Raw genomic sequence first — 18,665 nt, 5'->3', positions numbered from 1 at the left:
TGGTCCGTTGCACTGATTGGAGGAGACCGTGCCGGCCGTGCCCTGTTTGGAGGACGGACACAGGTATTAATCTGTTATAGTATGCATGGGCCTCGAAGAACCGAGCAAAGCATCCCATTCATTTCAGTCATTGCATGCGTTTGCTCTGCAGGTTCACCGCCATGGCTATGAGAGGACGCATTTGTGTTCAGTTGTTCGGGCAGAGGAGGCACTTTGTTAAAGCATCAAGTGAATTGAAATGTGCAAATGCTCTTGGTGCCCATTAGTTCTGTCCGCGAGGAAGAAATCATTTTCTTCTTCATAGCTGAGAAACCGGTAAAGAAATTATGTGTCAGGAGCAAGAATCTTTTTCGATGAAAGCTGCTACCTTTCATATATAAATTGCGTTCCTTTTCAAGAAAGAAATCCATAGCCTTGAATCAATAGATATACATAAGTTTTATGCTGATGTTATCTACAATAAGAGTACTTGAAATTGATAGAGTTGCCATTAGATTTTCCGAGAAGAGGCAGACATTATATCACCTGTCCGTTTAATCTTTCTCTGTTTATTATGTTGCTTCTCTTTTTTTGTCTTATTCTTATTCCAATCATTGCATTAGGATTCATTGCCAATTTATTCGGTCTTTATTCAATTTGGATGGTGCTGAACTATTTTTGTGGTACCTGGTACCTTTCATGATCAAGAAGAGCTCACATGTGACTAAATAGACATGGTGTATTGTTTAAGCATGCATACTTGGCCTCTTTGGACTATTAATAGAAGCTTGTGTCTACTTATTTTAGCTTAACGTAGGTTTTGGCACCAAGAAACACTTGCAAATGTATGTCTTCTGGATATAAGTATCTGCTCTAGAAGATAAATATAGATAGCCGTCATAATAACTAGGGATATAAATATTTGCACTAGAAGATAAATATTTATAGCGGTCACAATAATTGAATCTGTTGTGTACTACAATATTTTATTCAGAAGAAGACATGATTATATGTTTTTATGTAGTTTTATTATCTGAGTCGAACTTTCTTAATTTGTAAAAAGATAGTTGTAATTGATTGAAGAAGCGTGTTAGCTGAGAACCGAGGATCCGAGATGTGTGGTAGCTGAGACATGCATTGTTCTCGGTTATTTAAGCACCGTCAGTAGCATAATTAGGTATTCACAGTCTTTTTTTGGGCTGTACGGGCCTGTTTCTTTTGTTTTATAGCTACGGCCCAGCTGTCTTCTATGTGTTTTGGTTTTTTGTACGTGTTCACTTTTTTGGCAGTCTCCTATTTGGCACGAGCAAAATGGTGCATACCCCCCTCCCCTCCCTGAGCCCACTGCATACAGAAATTTCGAATATTTTTTAATTCATGATTTTTTTCAAATCAGTCAACATTTTTTAAATTTGGGCTGAACATTTTTTGAATTTCAAATTTGTTTATAGAATTGGAAAAATATTCACCATATTTTTGAAGTTGCGAAATTTTTCTTAATTCATGAAATTTTAACAAATTCGTGAATACTTTTTGAAATGGCGTACATGTTTTTTGGAACTCATCAACAAGTTTTTTTTGCATAGGCGAACACTTTTGTTTAATTCGTGAATACATTTTGAAATTAAGAAACAGTTTGTGATGAATTTTTTTTGAATTCATCAATATTTTTTGAATCAATGAACATTTTTTCAAAATTTACGAAATATATTTTTCTAAATCCCAAGCATTTTCTTGAATATTGTCATAAATTCAAGGACATTTTTTGTATACTGAAACTTTTACTTTTGAATCATGTGCATTTTTTTGAATTGATGAACATAGAAAAAATCAATTCATGAATACCAAGTGTGTGTGTGTGTGCGCGCGCGCGCGCGATATGTGAGGAGATGCATGCCCTATATATTTGGTCTTTTGTACATGTTGCGAACATTCTTTTTGGAATTTTCTAAGTTGCACTCCCTATATATGTGAGGAGATGCACTCCCAAAATGTTCACCACATTTTTGAAGTTGCGAACGTTTTCTAAATTCATGAACTTTTTACAAGTTAGAGAATATTTTTTGAAACTGCGTACATGTTTTTTTGAACTCATCAACAAGTTTACTTTTTTGCGTAGGCAAATATTTCTTGAAATTTGTGAAAAACTTTTGAAACTCAGAAACATTTTTTTGTGACGAACATTTTTGAATTCATCAATACTTTTGTTGTAGACACAACGTTTTAGTTTTTAATCATGAACATTTTGTGAATCGATGAACGATTTTTTAAATAAAAAGTCATGGATATTTTAAAATTGACGCATTCTAACATATAAGGAGGCTGGCCGACCCGCCCATTAGAGGGCTCCCTCGATTTCGCATCGTTCTGCCCGTTCGATGGCCTCTGATCTGGTCAACGGCTCGTGTGGCCCGTTCGATTTTGACTGTGTTTGACCCAGCAATCCTGCGTGGAATCCATCTTTAGCGTTGTTGTGTATAGCTCTCAACCTTTTTTCCAAAGAATCAGAGCCAATGACCTTCAGAAGGTTTGGATAGTAAAGCGTTAGCTCATCTGGACATAACTCTTGCCTGCAGAAGGGCCAAAATAGGCAAATTTAACAATTATACCTCATTGAATAATCTTCAGATTTGCACCTCTCCTTTTGCATCAGTATGAGAGAATTGCATCAGTATGAAAGAAGAGGAGAGAAGGAGCTAGCATACCTGCAGAAGGGCCCGTGAGGCTGCAACGTCAGGGCATCTCCAGCCGTTCGGCCCCCCAGGGCGCCTAAATAGAGCGGCCTGGGGGCGTGCCGGCGCTAGTTCGGCCTCTGGGGGCGACCTAGCTCCCAGTCACGCCCCGACGCGCTGGCCCCAGGATGCGGGAAATTTAAACTTGGTCGTTCCCGCTCTCAAAAGACGCCGCAAATCCGGCGATCGGACGTAGTCTGGCATTACAAAAAACAGATTGCCGCCGCCGCAAGTTCGCCTGCGCAACGCTTCACTCGGCGGGCTCGGCTCCAGGCGTTGGCGGTGTCGGAGCTGCTTCGGTGCTGGGCTGCGTCGGCGCGGCTTCGGCACTGCTGGGCGGCGATGTAGAGGCGTCGTTCAGGCTTGGCGTCCGTGTGGTCGTGGGCGTCGTCGGTGTCGTCGGCGTTGCCGTCGGGAGCTCGTTCAGGATGAGGCCGCGCTGCACCAGGCACCACGCCTTGAGCTTCTCGTCGTTGCTCTGGAGCATGTCCACCCCGCCCATCAGAAAAGCCATGTCGGTGTTCCTCTTCTTCACGGCGACGTTCGTCCGGAGCAGATCGAGCTTGATGGCGTTGTTCTTCATTAGCGACGACCACCGCGCCTCGGTTTTCTCTTCGCGTAGGACGGCCCGGGCCTGGGCGTCAGCGAGGCAATGCTCGATGGACTCCTGCACTCGCGCGGTTGCCGCGTCGGCGTTTTTCCCCTTCTTTGCCAATTTGTGGCCGTCCGGCCGCCCCTCTGACGCGCCCGGAGTTGTCGCGTCCGGCTTGTATGTCTCCTTGGCCTTGTCGAGGGCACGTCGGGCTTCCATGGCGGCGCCCTCGGCTTCCTCTGCTTCGGCTGGGCCACGGCGCCAGTCGCGGTTGCCGCCGCGCGCGGCATGGCGTACTTCTTCGGCGGCATGGCGGCGACTGGAAGGCGAGCGGGAGGGGGAGGGGGTTTGGCGGGAGAAAGGGAGAGAATGGCGGGAGGAAGGCGAGCGAGCGGGAGAGATGCGAGGGAAAAGCATCAAGAAACGGCGGGAAAAGGCCCTCGGGTCACCTCCAGGGCGGGCCCACGCGCCTTTTTCGCTTGTGCCGGCTCCCCAAGCGCCCCCAGGGCGCCGGGTTCGGCCTGGGTCCGCCGGCACCAGTTTTGGCCCGAGCCGGCAACAAACGGGCTTCTGGGGGCACGACTGGGGCCTTTTTTTGGCGCTGGCGCGGCAAAATCGCCTAGGGAGGGCCTGTTGGGGGCGCGGCTGGAGATGCCCTCACAACAAGGAAGCGGGGGCCCTTGCACCATCATCAAATCACCCCTAAAGCTGAAGCAGCCCACGTTCGATGCATACGTCAGCATCTTGCTGCTTCCCTCATCTAGTCGACGACAATGTAGAGGCATCCCCGACAGCCTGTGGCAGCGTCTATCCCTCGCTCCAGATCAAGAATCTGGGAGGATATGATGAGATGGTGGTCTCCCTGTCGCTCACCGGTGCTCGTTGAGGGCTACGAGGTCCCTGATGGCTACTCCTCCAGCGCTGGCCCTCCTGCTGGTCGTCCTTCTCCCTGGCGGCGGCTGGTTCAACGCGGGGGAGCGGCGGACGCGGCGTCCTTCTCTTGCTCCATGGCGGTGGCTGATTCGACGCGGGGGAGCGGTGGATGCGGCGTCCTTCTCTCGCTGCCCGCTTTTTCTCTGGGTGCTCCACGCGCACGGCGAGCTCCCGCAGTTCGGTGTCTTGCTCTGCATCGCCGCGACGACCGGCAGCACGAAGAGGAGGGAGGGGCTCGCGGCGCGTGGGAGGGGTGGTGGGGACGGACGGGGGAAGGAAGGGGTGCAGCACCAGGAGGCTAGTGTTCGTGGGAGGGGATCGGGGAAGAGAGCAGAGAGTGCGGGCGGAGGCGCGAGTGCGGGGCTCGAGTGCGGGCGGAGGGAGCGGCTAGGGTTTCTCCATGGGCGGGCTGCCTTTTATACCCAAAGGTGAAAAGACTAAAATGCCCTCGGTGGGGCACAAAATTTGCAGGCGGTGGCACGAGTACTGTTCATAGCGATTTAAATGCGATGTGGAGGCCTTGGTCCTGCCTAGCAGTTCTTCCGGGTTTATATGTTCAATGTTCAATTTGGCCGTGCTCCTGTTCTGACAGTAAGTGCCTCAGGTTCCACGAAGAAAGGCGTGTCCGTCAGTTTGTGGGTCATACAACCTCAAGAGCCCCAAATCACCTAGTCTTTGCTTTCATGTCTCGTGAATAACAACTTTCTCCAACCTCTGATGATGGTAGTGTTCGCACACGAACACGTCAACATGTACCTCCGGCGTCGAGCGCGGTACGTAAGACACCTCGCCCGAGGCGCGAGTCATAGGAGAGTGGCGAGAGCTTTTGAGACCCGAAAACACCGCACGCCCGCGAGGGACCCCGTCGGGGAGTGCGGCGGTTATGAGTTGCCCTAGATCGGTTCAACCACCCCTACAACCTTGGGATTCGCAGCTCTCCAACATGAAAAACGACTAAGAACAAGGAAGAGACAAAACGTAGATGAAAAAGTGACTAGTGTGTTGTGTGGGTGTCGTTGTTTCAATCGGCAGTCACCCCCTCATCACTGGCGGAGCTATGCACATCTCTGCAGGGGCCGTGGCCCCCCTGTCTAGGCTAATTTAGATTAGAATTTTTTTGTATTATGTTTTAGATTGGAAAAAATGGAGCTTTGGTTTGGACTTCCTATGCAAGGAAAGATTCCGATTCACGTCCAAAACCCTAGTTTGGGTCTAACTCGGAATTTGAACTTTCCAAAACTATCTGGTTTAAAAGCTAGCTGCACGTTGCGGGTCACTTTTGAGGTAGTAAAGGACCTCGGTTGGAAATGACTCCAAAATCATATTTATTCGTTTTGACAAGACAAACAGTTTTTATGTTGAACGTTTTTTGACTAGAAGCCATCTCGAGAGCCAAATTGCTCTCGCAAAATAGGCAATCAATGGCACTACCCATCAGACATCAGCTATATGGGTATCTGATGGGGTGCGGCACAATTTGCTTGTGGTACGGCTGCAGTTTAATTTTTTTTAAACGAGGCAAAAGACTTGCCATTTTCATTCATTAAGAAGGAGTGAGAATTGCCCGGTTAATTGACGGAAAACCGGGCTAAAACCGATACAATCCAACCCATATAGCATGGGAACCACCGGCCAACCTGGCCACCGACATGGGATCACGGAGCTACAAAGAGGATAGCTGCACCGAAAACATGAAGGCACATGCCAACACAAGGCCACACGCGCGAACAACTGACAGCTCCGACTCTGACGACGATCATCACAAGGGAATATGCAGGACTTGCGTCGACCGTGCCCGCCGAAGCCGACCACCGAGCGCCTGTCATCGTCACCGCATGGACAACTCCACCGCAGCTCCGACTTCAAGCAACCAAGCAACCAACGGAAGAACACCTCGGACACGCCGGTAAGATCCGACTACCGAAGCCCGAGCCGCGACCAAAGCTCCTCTCGACGCCATCATCGTTGCCAAACAGAAATCAGCGCCCCCGAGATGGCCGCCTCAGCAAACTACGTGGCGAAGATGCCGCAAACCACGCGGCGAAGATGCCGCAACCCACGCGGCGAAGATGCCGCCATCCACTGGTCTCCAGGTTGTGGCCGGCTCCGAGACGATGCCCCCAAGGAGGAAGAAGACGTGAAGGCGCCTTCATCGCCCGATCTCGAAGATCTGATGTTTCCCTCCGGAGCCAAGGCCGCGGGGAGGGGGGAGGAGCACCACACAACAGCAACGCTTCCAAGAAAGAGCACGACGCCCACGGGCGTCGCCGTCGCTAGATCCGGCAGAGGCCGGACATAGGATTTCTCCCGGAGATGCTCAACCACCACCTGCCCGCATCAACGCAGCCAACGAACCCCATCCTGCCGAGGCCGACCTCGAACTGGCCGTGGGATCCCGAGACCCACCACGCCCAGATGCGCGCACCACCTCCCAGCCGAAGCCGCTTCCACCAAATCCGGGGCCGCCGCCCCGACAGCCACCACCATGCCGGGCTAGCAAACTGGCCAGCTCGTCAGCACCAAGCCGGAAGGGGGCCGCCACCCCGCCCCAACCCGCCGAGCAGGGCTGCCGGGCCGAAGCCGGAGCAACCCACTGCAGCCGCAACACCGTCGGGAGGAGCCTCATCAAGCAGCCAGGAGCCGCCGACCGCATCCCAATTCGCCGGATCCACGCGCCAGGAGCCGCCGGAGCGCCGCCAATCGCCATGCCGTCCCCGCCAGATCCCGTTGAGGGGCATCAAGGCCGCACCCGACGCACGCGCCGCCATGCCCCTCGCCGCGCCAGCACCACCTGGCCGCGCCCGCTCGCGCACCGCGCGCCGCCACCCCGCGCTGCCTCGCCGCGCCGCCCCGAGCGCCAGCGTGCCCGAGCTCCCCCTGGAGCGGCCGGCCCGCGCTGCACCATCTCGAGCGGGAGGAGTAAAAGGAACCCCCCCGCCGCCGAGCCGCGCGGGCTTCGCCCGGCGATTCCTGCCGGCGGCGGCGGGGTGTGGCTAGTGGGGGCGGCTAGGGTTCGCTCCTGGCCGCTCGCGGGGGGCTGCAGTTTAATGGCTTTAACTTGTGCATACAACCTTGGATTATGACATGTAGCATATTTTTTGTTGTTGTGTAGCATCATGAGCAAATCTATGACTAGATGCAGGTATGATTAGGGTATATAGTGATATGCGGCATTGGGCGTATTTGCGGGGTGATTACTGGATGTATATGCGGCATTGGACGTATGTGTGGGGTGACTAGATGCACGTATGATTAGGTCGATGTACATCTAGCAATTCATTAATAAAGTTAGCTCTTTCACAAAGCAAGGATTGATGCACCTACTCACATTGAGAGAGAGTTTTTAAGTTAAATCGGTTTTTCACTTACCCTTTTGTTCTTTTACTTTCAAATAATGTTTATTGCAGACGAGAATCCATCTGCATACGGGTTCCCTTGGCCATCATTCGACGATCAAACCATCGATGACCTAGAAGTAATGAGCACGGGGCGGCGTCCGGTGGCGGTGACCTCTGCACCATGTGGCCCTGCCTCCTCAAACACCCCGAAACCCATCAGGAGCCTCAAACCCCCCTAAAACCACCAGGAGCTCAAAACTACCGTGCAGATGTCATAGTAAAAATATAGCGACCCAGGCGAGCAGTATGGACCGATGGAGCTTGATGAAATGATTCAAAAAAAAGTTGAGCAACCATCAAAGGGATATGGTGTGAATCTTCTCTGGTTGGTTATACGCAGAGAAGATAGAATATTTTTCTTTGGGTATAAGCCGAGAAGATACACATAATAATAGTTCATATTCATCACAGTGTGCAATGATGATTCAAGCTTACCGCTTTTAGACGACACGGCTATTTAAGGCGCTCCTCGCGCGGCGAGGTGGGACTAAACCATTGTCGAGTTTGTTTTATCAAAAACTTGGCAAATCCTGCAATTTTTTAAAAAATGAAAAAAGGAAAATGTTTACCAAGTGTCGAAAGTCGGCAAAGATGTGACCCCTGGATTTTCTATTTAAAAAAATGAAAAATGGAAAATGCCTGTCGAGTCTCCATTAGACGAAACCCGGCAAACAAAGGCCGCCGTCACGGCTCCGTCGCTTGCTCTACAGCAAGGCCCACCGGCCAGGCTTTGCCAAGTTTTTTTCCTTGCCGGAACTCGGTGAACTTGAGATTCTGCCGAGTTTATTTAGTTCGCCGAGTCGTTTTTCGTTGGAACTTGGCAAAGCCAGAGTTTTGCCAAGCAGTTTATCACTGCCAAGTTTAATTTTGAACCAAGCTGTAGTTTGGCGAGTTTCCGATAAAATGGACTCGGCGAAGTTCTGGAAGTCAGGAAAAAACCAGATTCTAAGGCTAGCCATAGTGGGGGTAATTTAGGTAGTAACTTAACACATCGCAAGACGATTTTGCTTATGTGACAAGTATTTAATGAGGAAAGAGGTGCTTGTGGTACGCTTTCCGAGGTAAAATGAGTCTATGAGCTAATAAGGGGTTGTTTGGTTCCAGGGACTTTTTTGTGTTGGGACTAGAAAAAGTCCCTAGCAAACCAAACAGGGTGGGACTTTTTTGAGACTTTTTGCTAAAAGTCCTTAGAAGTACCTCCTTGAGAGTCTTTTTCAAAAAGTCCTAGGGACTAGAAAAAGTCCTAGGACTAGAGAACCAAACACCACCTAAATGAAGCAATCTATGACACTACTATTATGTTACTTTGCACTGGAAAAATAGTAACTTAGACTAATGTCATATGCATGACACTCGTATAAGTTACTCCTCATTATGATCAGCCTAATAGTGACGAGCTGCCGACATGCATGACAATTTTGGCCCACCGGGACGTACGGGAATGCATGCGAGAGTCAGATATTTTGGGAGCACCAACATCAACATATATGGCCCACAAAAGAAGAGCCCCTCTCGTCTTTCAGGAAAACATCGCGAACGAGTGGCTGCCGACGGCGAGCTGAGCAGCTCGCCGCCTCCCATTCCCCTGGTCACTGTCGTCGCCCCAAGGCCATCGCTGCTGCCACTTCCGGCAACGCAACGCAAGCAACGAGATCGATCGACCTCCACTCCGTCTCCGACAATTAGCCAGCAAAATTATGCCCATCAGGTAATTATTACCGTCGTTTAATTAACCTTCTCATGTCGATCGATGACGTACTCTTTGGTTGGTTGGTGCATCAGATTCAGACCCAATACTCTGGTACTACTACTATATAGCTAGATGTAAATAAATATCAGATCCAATATACTGATAGTAGCTAGCTAGTAAATGTGTGTGTGTGTGTGTGTATAGATGCCAGATTATATACTTATTATTCTTCTTCTGTTTCTCCCACTTGATTTAAGTGGCATATATAGCCCGCTATTTACCCACGACTAGAACAAAATGGCTGCGTCCGACGAGACATATATCTCGCTGATGCGCACAACAGTGCAAGAGCTGGGGTCAGACGAACCAGGACCAATGGCCCGCAAGGCCCGGCCAGTGCCCTGGCCTCACGAACCGGGACAGATGCATCTTTTGGTTCCGGTTGTGAGTGAACCGGGATTAATGCCTTTACCTAGGCCTCAACCAAAGACCTGTTTTCTACTAGTGTAGCTGTTACAGTATATGATATACTACAATGTACCATCCCCTAAGCAACACCTGCTATACATCAGACGAACTGGGTCCATGGTTCGTGGATGAAAGGTATGGTTTCGTCCTCCGACATCTTAGTCACGTGGTGGTGCTGGATCTGGAGTTCGATGGCGTGTCCGCGGTGTTGCCCCAGTCTGATTCGTTCAAACATAATGGTTTCACCTTTGGTGAATCATCTTGAAGGTCCGTAAAGCTACATATCAGCGATGGAGCCGCGTCAACCTCGGGTATGGAAATAATCCGTCATTTTTCTCCTTTGGTTGTTGTCATTGTTGAGGAAATAGTTAATTGGTAGTCGCTTGGTTGGCTCACGAGTAGGGGATTACTAGGCTAACCGGTAAGTTAATGAATTAATTGGACGATCTATCAGCTTATCGGCTACTCATGAACCTATGAGTAGGGATTAATTGGCAAGTTAACTGGTTAATCAGACGAATTCTTAAACAAGGGTGGCTGCTATGGTGTTGTCAGAGACAAGTGGCGAGTGTTGGTGTCGAGCTCAAAGGATTCCTCATTCTTGTTTGTAATTTTACTTCTTGGCAGGTGTTCTTTTGTGCAAAGACTAGCGTTATGTTGTCTTTTCAATTTTGTCTTGTCGATGTATACATGGCTTGTACTATGTTTTCATAATATATAAATAAGACACATATTATCATGCAAAAAGAATTTATTAGAATGGAACAATAAGGCTACGTTTGATTGCTCGGTATTTCTAGAGTTTTAGGAGAATACCATGTTTTTTTTAGAAAACTTGATTTTAAATACTTTGACGTGTTTGGCTTCGACAATTACTGCAGTTTTATGAACCATGGTTTTTTGGTGCATATGAGAAAGAGGTCCCAACCTATTTTTTCTAAACTGAGAAATGCTCGCTCAAGTCCATCTTTCTGGCCGTTGATCTCTTCAATCATTGACTATTGTGCTAACGCAAGAACAGATAGCCTGTAGATTAGATTGTGCTAGACGTTTGATCCTATTGGATAGCGCACGTACACATACGTCAACTTAGCACATCCGCATGCGTGGAGGTCTAGATCGATTGATACTTGAGCATAGTTGTACAGAGCAGGCTAAGCTAGCTAGCCGATCAATTTCATGCGTACAAAGGTTAGAGGTACAAGATAACTCTACTACAGATCCTAGCGTCTAAGAGATAGGACTACATGCAAGCGGCGGCTGTTAATTTACATAGGCTGATCTCGCAGTTGTATAACACTTGAGTGTAGCTCATTTTGGTTCAGCTAGCTATCTTCAGGATTATCTATGCAATGAGTAGTCAAAAGTCAAAACCAGAAAACTGAGAAAAACCGTACCTGCCAAACACGTTGGTAGTTTTGCTAAAACAAAGAAAAAAGTGGTTTTTAAAAACCATAGTATTCATTTCTCACACATTGAAATACTGAGGTTTTTAATTACTATGATTTGGAAAAACTGTGTTGCCAAACAGAAATAATTACCACCGTAGCCTACCGGCGAGAGCCACTTTGCATAACCATGCATTTAAAAAAAAAGGTTCTGACCATCATTCAAAGAAACATTAAAAAAAATCCTCAACTTCATCTAAAAAACATTGCAGAAGGTTGCTCACCGTGGCCAACCAACTTGCGCCATGTGGCATAGCTGGTTGGCCACCAATCTCCCGATGCTTAATGGGTTGGATTCTTTTTGCATAGTATTTTCTATCACAGCTTCATCACATTTTTTAGGACCAAGGAGCATATATTTGAAGAAAAAACAGAAGAAGTGTCCAGATCTCTTTAACTCTCCATTGCTCAAGGTAGAAGGTACTACTGCCCATGCTGCCCTCGCAGCCGTGGTGGCCCAGCCGCCGCCCAAACATGCCAACTCCGCCTTCACGCCGGGCGCTCAGGGTCGCCATCGTGTCTCAGCCAGAGATCCCCTCGCAGAGAGAGGAGATCCCGCCATACGCCGTCCGCAGGGCGAGCTTCGCTCGCCGGCCTCCTCTGGCGGCGGCGGGGAAGCAGGGAGGGAGGGATGGTCGGGGTGGTGACGGCTAGGGTTCGCCCGAGGCGCCCCCTGAAGGCGATGCAAGCAAGTCTCTTAAAATTGAGGGATAATTTCACTTCCCTGGCTTATGCATCACCTAAGGATGCACAGAACTTATTTAAGTATGAGGACTAGGATATTTTAGTCCCCTGGTCATCAATAAATGCGCGAGTACCTTAATAAATTTGTGTGGTCTCATGATCTGAAATTATACAGCCTAGTTAGCTCTTGGGTACTAGCTAGCTTCATAATGAACTCCGATTGCACTCCTTGAGATATCTTATTAGGCATCTTTTGATATACGGATGCTTTTGTACAAGGTGACTTACATAACAATGCAAGTGATAAATCTGCAACTGTGTAGTCGCCTGGTAATGTGGAGTAGCCAGCATTCATCAGCGAAAAGAATGAAAAAGAATGGCATTGTGATGATCCAGATCTCAAGTTTCCATAGATGGATAACCATAGATGGACAAGATTCAGATTTGCATTTTGGACACACACACACGCGCGCGCGCGCGGGGTCTGTATTCTGTACACCCACCGACACTGACCGTGCAACTATAAAAAATATAGAGAAAACCATACATGCAATTTAATAAACACCTTTCTAGTGACTAATTAGGTGAAATAGGGCATATGCGAGTCAGATATTTTGGGAGCACAAGACATACATATATGGCCGACAAAGAAGAGCTAGCCCTCTCTCTCGTCTCCCCTTTCTCCAGAGAAAGAATCGCCAACGTGCGGCTGTCACTGGCTGCAGACGGCGACGGCGGACTTAGCACCTCACCTCAGGTCGCCGCCGGCCTCCTCCTGCCCCAAGGTCCTCCTCCAACAGCTCGCTGCTGCCACTTCCGTCAACGAGATCGACCTCCACTTGGTCTCCGACAAAGATCGAGCAAGCAAAACACATCAGGTAATTATGCTCCTCATTTCTATTTCCTACCTAGCGTGCGTTCTAGACTGTTTTGTTGGTGGCTGCATCAAGAATCCAATCCAATAGAGATGTAAATATCAGATCTAATAGACTGATAGCTAGAGATGTACATCATGGCTACAGTTTCCGCAATCGGTGCTGAATCAATAAGCAATAATCACTTAGCACGGTCATATACTATTGTAAATCTGTACTGCTTCTTTTATTCTTCATTTAAAAAAATGCGGTTATTTTTGCAAATATATATGGATGTTAGTTGTTAAATGTCAATTGTCAAGTATATTTATATATGTTATATAGATGACGGATTGTATGCTTATTTTTTTTCTTCTCATTTTCTTCTTCTGATTTATGCTGAAAAGCACAATATGGATGCTATAGCATTTCATAATTTTTTGTACGAGCTGCCATTAAGTGGCATAGAGCCTTCTATTTGAAACTTTGGTAAGTATCCAAGACTACAACAGAATATGACTACGTCTAACGAGACGGATATGTCGCTGGTGCGGACAACGCGCGGTGCAAGAGTACATGGTTGATGAGATGCTGGTCGCTGATGAGATGCCGGAGCCCATCCCTCTGATCGATCTTAGCCGGCTGACGGAAGCCGACGAGGCCGACAAGGTCCGAGCGGCTCTACAGACCTGGGGCCTCTTCCTGGTGAGTGTGTGCACCCTTAATTAGTTTCTAGCTAAAATTATTCAATTTTTGCTGAGTTTTTTGTCCAGGCAAGAGGCAACCAACCATGGAATCGAGGAGTCCCTTATGGATGCCATGATGAGTGCGTCGAGAGACTTCTTCAGGCAACCGTCCGAAGAAAAGCAGAAATACAGCAACCTGATAAACGGCAAGCACTTTGAGATGGAAGGCTATGGAAATGACAAAGTAGTGACCACCCAGGATCAGAGCCTGAGCATTTGAGAGTGGAGCCAGAAGACGAGAGGAATTTCGCCAAGTGGCCCACTCACCCGGAATCATTCAGGTTAATTACCTACTCCTTTATCCTCCGTTTCAAAATGTAAGGTGTATTAATTCTGGAGTCATTCTTTCTACATACAGGGATTTGCTACATGAGTATGCATAGAAAAACCAAGAGAACAAGAGACCTTATATTGCGATCAATAGCCAAGCTCCTCGACCTTGATGAGGATTACTTCGTCAACCAAATATCAAATAAGGCTATTGGGTTTGCTAGATTCAACTACTACCCTCCATGTCCTAGACCTGACCTAGTTTTGGGCAGGAGGCCTCACACTGATGGTGGTCTCCTTACCGTACTTTTGGTCGACCACGACGTCGGTGCTTGCAAGTTGAGAGAGGCGGGAAATGGTACAATGTTCCAGCCAAGCCTTATACTCCCTCTGTTCCTAAATATAAGTCTTTTTAGAGATTCCACTACAAACTACATACGGATGTATATAGACATATTTTAATGTGTAGATTCACTCATTTTGCTCTATATGTAGTCCATAATGAAATCTCTTAAAAGACTTATATTTAGGAACAGAGGGAGTACGTTGGTGATTAACGTAGCAGACTGCATGGAGGTATATATGAAGCTAACTAAGCACCTGCTCTCTTGAATAATATATCTACAATCAACAGTGTTGTATATCATATATATTTTCTGAATCCTAGAATGTCCCTATGTTATATATCTTTTGTATGTAAATAAATATTTGATGCCTGCAGATAATGACCAACGGAATCTTTAGGAGCCCGCTTCACAGGGTGGTGACGAATGCCGACAAGGAGAGGCTTTCACTAGCCAGGTTTTATGCTGTGGATGCGGAAACGGTGCTGGAGCCGGCGCCTAGTTTGCTGGATGAACCGACCACCAAGATATGGGAAAATCAAGGCCAAGGCTTTCGTTTCTTTTTCTCGACTGAAAACTTCTTAGTTGGGCTCTTTGAATGTTAGTTATTCGTACGTCAAGTGAAGAGATTCATCAAGACCCTGAAATAAAAATAAAAGTTCAAAGTTTTAATTAGTTTATTTACAGAGTTTTATCAGGGATTGCCTATATAAGGATAATAAATTAAGAGATGGTTTATGTTCTGTGAGTGAGGGTTTTATCTGTAATATAATCGCCTTCTTCAATTCAATGCTTAGCTAACAACCAGATTGTTTGGTGCTGCTGTATTGTGTGTGTTTTCTAACTTGTATGTATTTGTCTTGAGTTCAAAAGAATGTTTGGGAAAAGTATTTGATAGTATCTACATAATTTTGTGCGGGTAATATATACATTTGATTACGTGGATGTTGTTGTTGTTTGTGAAAAAAAAATCTCATCTTCTGTTTTTAGAGAAAAATAGACTCGTTCAACTATTTGGTGAGCTCAAGAAAATCTATCTGAATTCTTTCATACAGTAACATCGTCTACTTGAAGATTGAGCGATTCTGAATTTTATTGCCAGAATTTCAGTGCACGAAGACCGTGGAACTCACCACCAACTATCGTGATACTCAATGGACAAAGATCGAGTGATTCTTGTCTTGTGATGAACCAGGAGTCCCAGAAAAAAACTGCATGCATTCGGTCGCTCGAAACAGTGCAACTACTAAGTTTGTCAAACTGCATGCGATGAGGGGTCCTGTACTAGTTATCAAAACATTGAACAATTTGTAGTGTTATTATTGGGCCTAGCCCACTTACTGTTTACCATAATCCTTCGGAAATCTCATAGGTCCATATGGCCCATTCATGCATGACAAGTGGGGTAAGGAAGTTTAGTCTTAACCCCATTAATGGAAAATTGCTCATATATTCTACACATAGTAGAAAAGATCTCCATGATAATTTCATGAACACAAGTGATCTTCACCATTCCATTTTGTTTTGATACTTGTTAGACTCGTGAAAACGAATATATCAATGATCTTCACAATTTTTGTGGTCCTTGGACTCTATTCATTTTGTATTTCTTGATGAAAGTCTTCTTTTTCGTCATAAACAATTCATGCATCACTATTTATTTTCTAATAGAGTACAATATGGTAAGCGTGATAAAGTTTCTCTGCAAAAGGTACAAACATTATTTTGCATTGATTGATAAGATAATTGTGCTGATAAGTAAACCAACAAGCTTACAAAAATATAACATTACACCACAAATAGATACCACACTTCTTCCTTATTGCCACAACATAGAAACATGGAAGACATACAGGGTGTGACGCAACACCCAGGGACGTACTAGGTTGAAACGGGTGAACGCACGTAAACCCCGAGCGCCTCCACGTATTTACCAGCGCACACAAAGAAACCCACGATGTTCTTATTGTCCTGCACAGGAACACTGAAAGTGGTGCTCTGTGTTTCTCCGAAGGGACCGTACGTGCGGACATTTGTGGTAATGGTGAGGGATGCTATAGCATTATATTCGACATTATCTTCTGCGAAGACACCAACTGTCCCAGAGACTTCCTTAACGATCTCTGAAGCGGCAAGCTCGATCTGTATGCAAGAGAAGAGATCATCAAGTTAATAGAATTGCATGTAGGAATCACATTACAAGTGCTTACATATGAAAAAAATATCAGTTAAACGGATGAACCCACCGTGTCTTTGTTATCCCCACGTGGGCCACCCCACGGGCCAACGTTATATGGTTCACCAGCTTTGTCAATGAAGGAAAATGCAAGTGAATCAATGACAACACCGTGGCGGATGGTGCTGCGCTCTAGACGTTGCGGTGTCGTGGGGATGTCGAGTAAGTCCGCACTTATTTTACCCCAAGGGCCGATCTTGGCGATGGCGCTCCCGTCACCTAGAGAAAGCTGGTCGGACTCGGGTGTTGTTAAAACAAGCTAGAGAATGAACATACTAGAGTAGCTAGGTAGGCGCGGCCTAGCAACACACCAGAGGTCTTAAGAAGGAGAGGCACATAGCACGAACATGAAGCTCGATCCTAGCGTTTCTCTCGGATTGTTGGGTCTTCTTGAAGGCGATGACACCTTGTGCATATTACAACCTCTCCGGTCCCACCAACGATTGCCCATTCACCGTTGTGGGCAGTGCCTTGAAAGTCCCCCATCACCTTGAAACTAGAACCTGTAAACCTATTCCAAGTATATAGACATAGTTGACGCGATTTCAAGATGAAGTATTTTCTTTACGGTGTTTGAATTGCATAAACCCTATTATGGCTCCAGTGCAAACTTAATCAATGCGGTAAAATTTCAAAGAGAGATAGTTAAGCAAGACAAAAATAATAATTCACCTCTGATCGACGAAGACCATGTTGAAACATATGAACCAGTTCTCTTTGGCCATGCTAGCCCCAAGGTGCAAACCTTGAGCGTGCGCGACAAGGTTTGCATTGTGGCCAGGACCATCGTACACGGTCCAGTCATTAGCAGCGAGGATTCCGAAACACTTGGGGCGCTTTGACTCAACTATGACTGCCTGGTTAGCATCTGGGCTTTTCTGGACGTTCTGGTAGGCGTACAAGTGGAGAAGAAGCTCCTTGTGCTGGATCATCTCATGGCCAGCTGGAGCGGATTGGAAGTAGGAAGGGTTTGCCCCCTTGGCAGCAGGCGTCGTGGTGGTGGTCTCCAAGGTGAAAGACTGAGGCGACATTGTGGCTTATTAGCTAGGATTATGTGTGTGTTGTGTGCGTGTGTAGTAGTTGTAACTTGGTACCATGGATGGATGGGAAAGAGCCTATTTATAGATGTTCAACACAAGTGGTTGATACGTGCTTCTCAAATTTAATCACCGACTAAGCATGTGCACTCATGAATCACGCTCGTACGTTTCTAATACTTTTTCTATTTTATATTAGTTGTCGCTTAAATAGATGTATCTAGCACTGAAATACGTCTAGATGCATCCGTTTCAGTGAAAACTAATATGAAACAGAGGGAGCAGTACATTATGACTGGAAATGACACTGGTGCACGTACATTACTATATTGTATTGATGACGCCATCAGGCATGACATCACTAAGTGGTCGATGCATGCATATTTATATGCACTCTGAGAGCTTTAATTATTAATCAATGTGCCAACGACCCAAACAGTGTGAACAATATACACGAGATAAAGCTCAGATCCGATTGCTCATCGAGCAACTAATAATTAAGTCCATAAATATCACCCGCTCACCTCCGCATCAAAGACCATAACTAATACTCGTCGACCTTCAGGGTTCCTTTGATTCAATGGAATTCCATAGGTTTTTCTTTTTGAGCAGTTGATTCCTAAGAACTTTGATCTTTTATTTAGAGGATGGAAATTTTTGGGATTTATTTTCATTTTGAAAGAAAATTTTCATCCACTCAAAGATTTTAGTAGAATTCCCGTGTTTTCATGTGCTATCAAACACTCTTCCATCTAAATTCCGGTTTTTCTTTCTTTCTTTCTACAAAATACAAGAGGACATGGCACTCTATTTTTGTGTCTTGAGAATCATGCGAATCAAAAAACCTTCAAATTGTTCAGTAATATCGCATGTATATATCTGAATGCGGACCATCTAATTAAGATAACACCCACCCACCTCAAACTGTCCCTGATAAGTGTTCAATGGGCTGGGGCCGGATGACTGAAAAACACTAAATGAGCCACCGCATCCCTACCCATACTTGATGGTACAAAATGGCACCACCAATTAAGTATCATCAATTTTTGTTACTACTACCCTCATCGTTCTCCAGCATTCCTTCATGATATTTTTAACTTTGCAAATCCATGGTAGGATTACTAGCTTAATTTAGTCGGCTGGTTTTAAGAGTGGTATATTGTTTTCAGGTGTATATACTAAGTAAGACTCTAAGAGCTAGAGCACTGAGTTTGGACACAACCAATGAGAATAACATACGCTGTGACTTGAAAG

General features: G+C 46.3%; 2 pseudogenes; one reads left to right on the top strand and one right to left on the bottom strand.

Moving 5' to 3' along the window:
* Positions 1–13,544: 13,544 nt before the first annotated feature.
* LOC123083686 (2-oxoglutarate-dependent dioxygenase 11-like) lies at positions 13,545–14,171 on the top strand (annotated as a pseudogene).
* A 1,683-nt stretch (positions 14,172–15,854) lies between these two features.
* On the bottom strand, positions 15,855–17,451 carry LOC123083685 (uncharacterized; annotated as a pseudogene).
* Between the last annotated feature and the right edge of the window lie 1,214 nt (positions 17,452–18,665).

Source organism: Triticum aestivum, chromosome 4A, assembly GCF_018294505.1.
Source record: "Triticum aestivum cultivar Chinese Spring chromosome 4A, IWGSC CS RefSeq v2.1, whole genome shotgun sequence".
NCBI lineage: Eukaryota > Viridiplantae > Streptophyta > Magnoliopsida > Poales > Poaceae > Triticum > Triticum aestivum.
The sequence above is the reverse complement of the archived record's forward strand: the minus strand, read 5'-3'. Positions and strand labels throughout refer to the sequence as shown.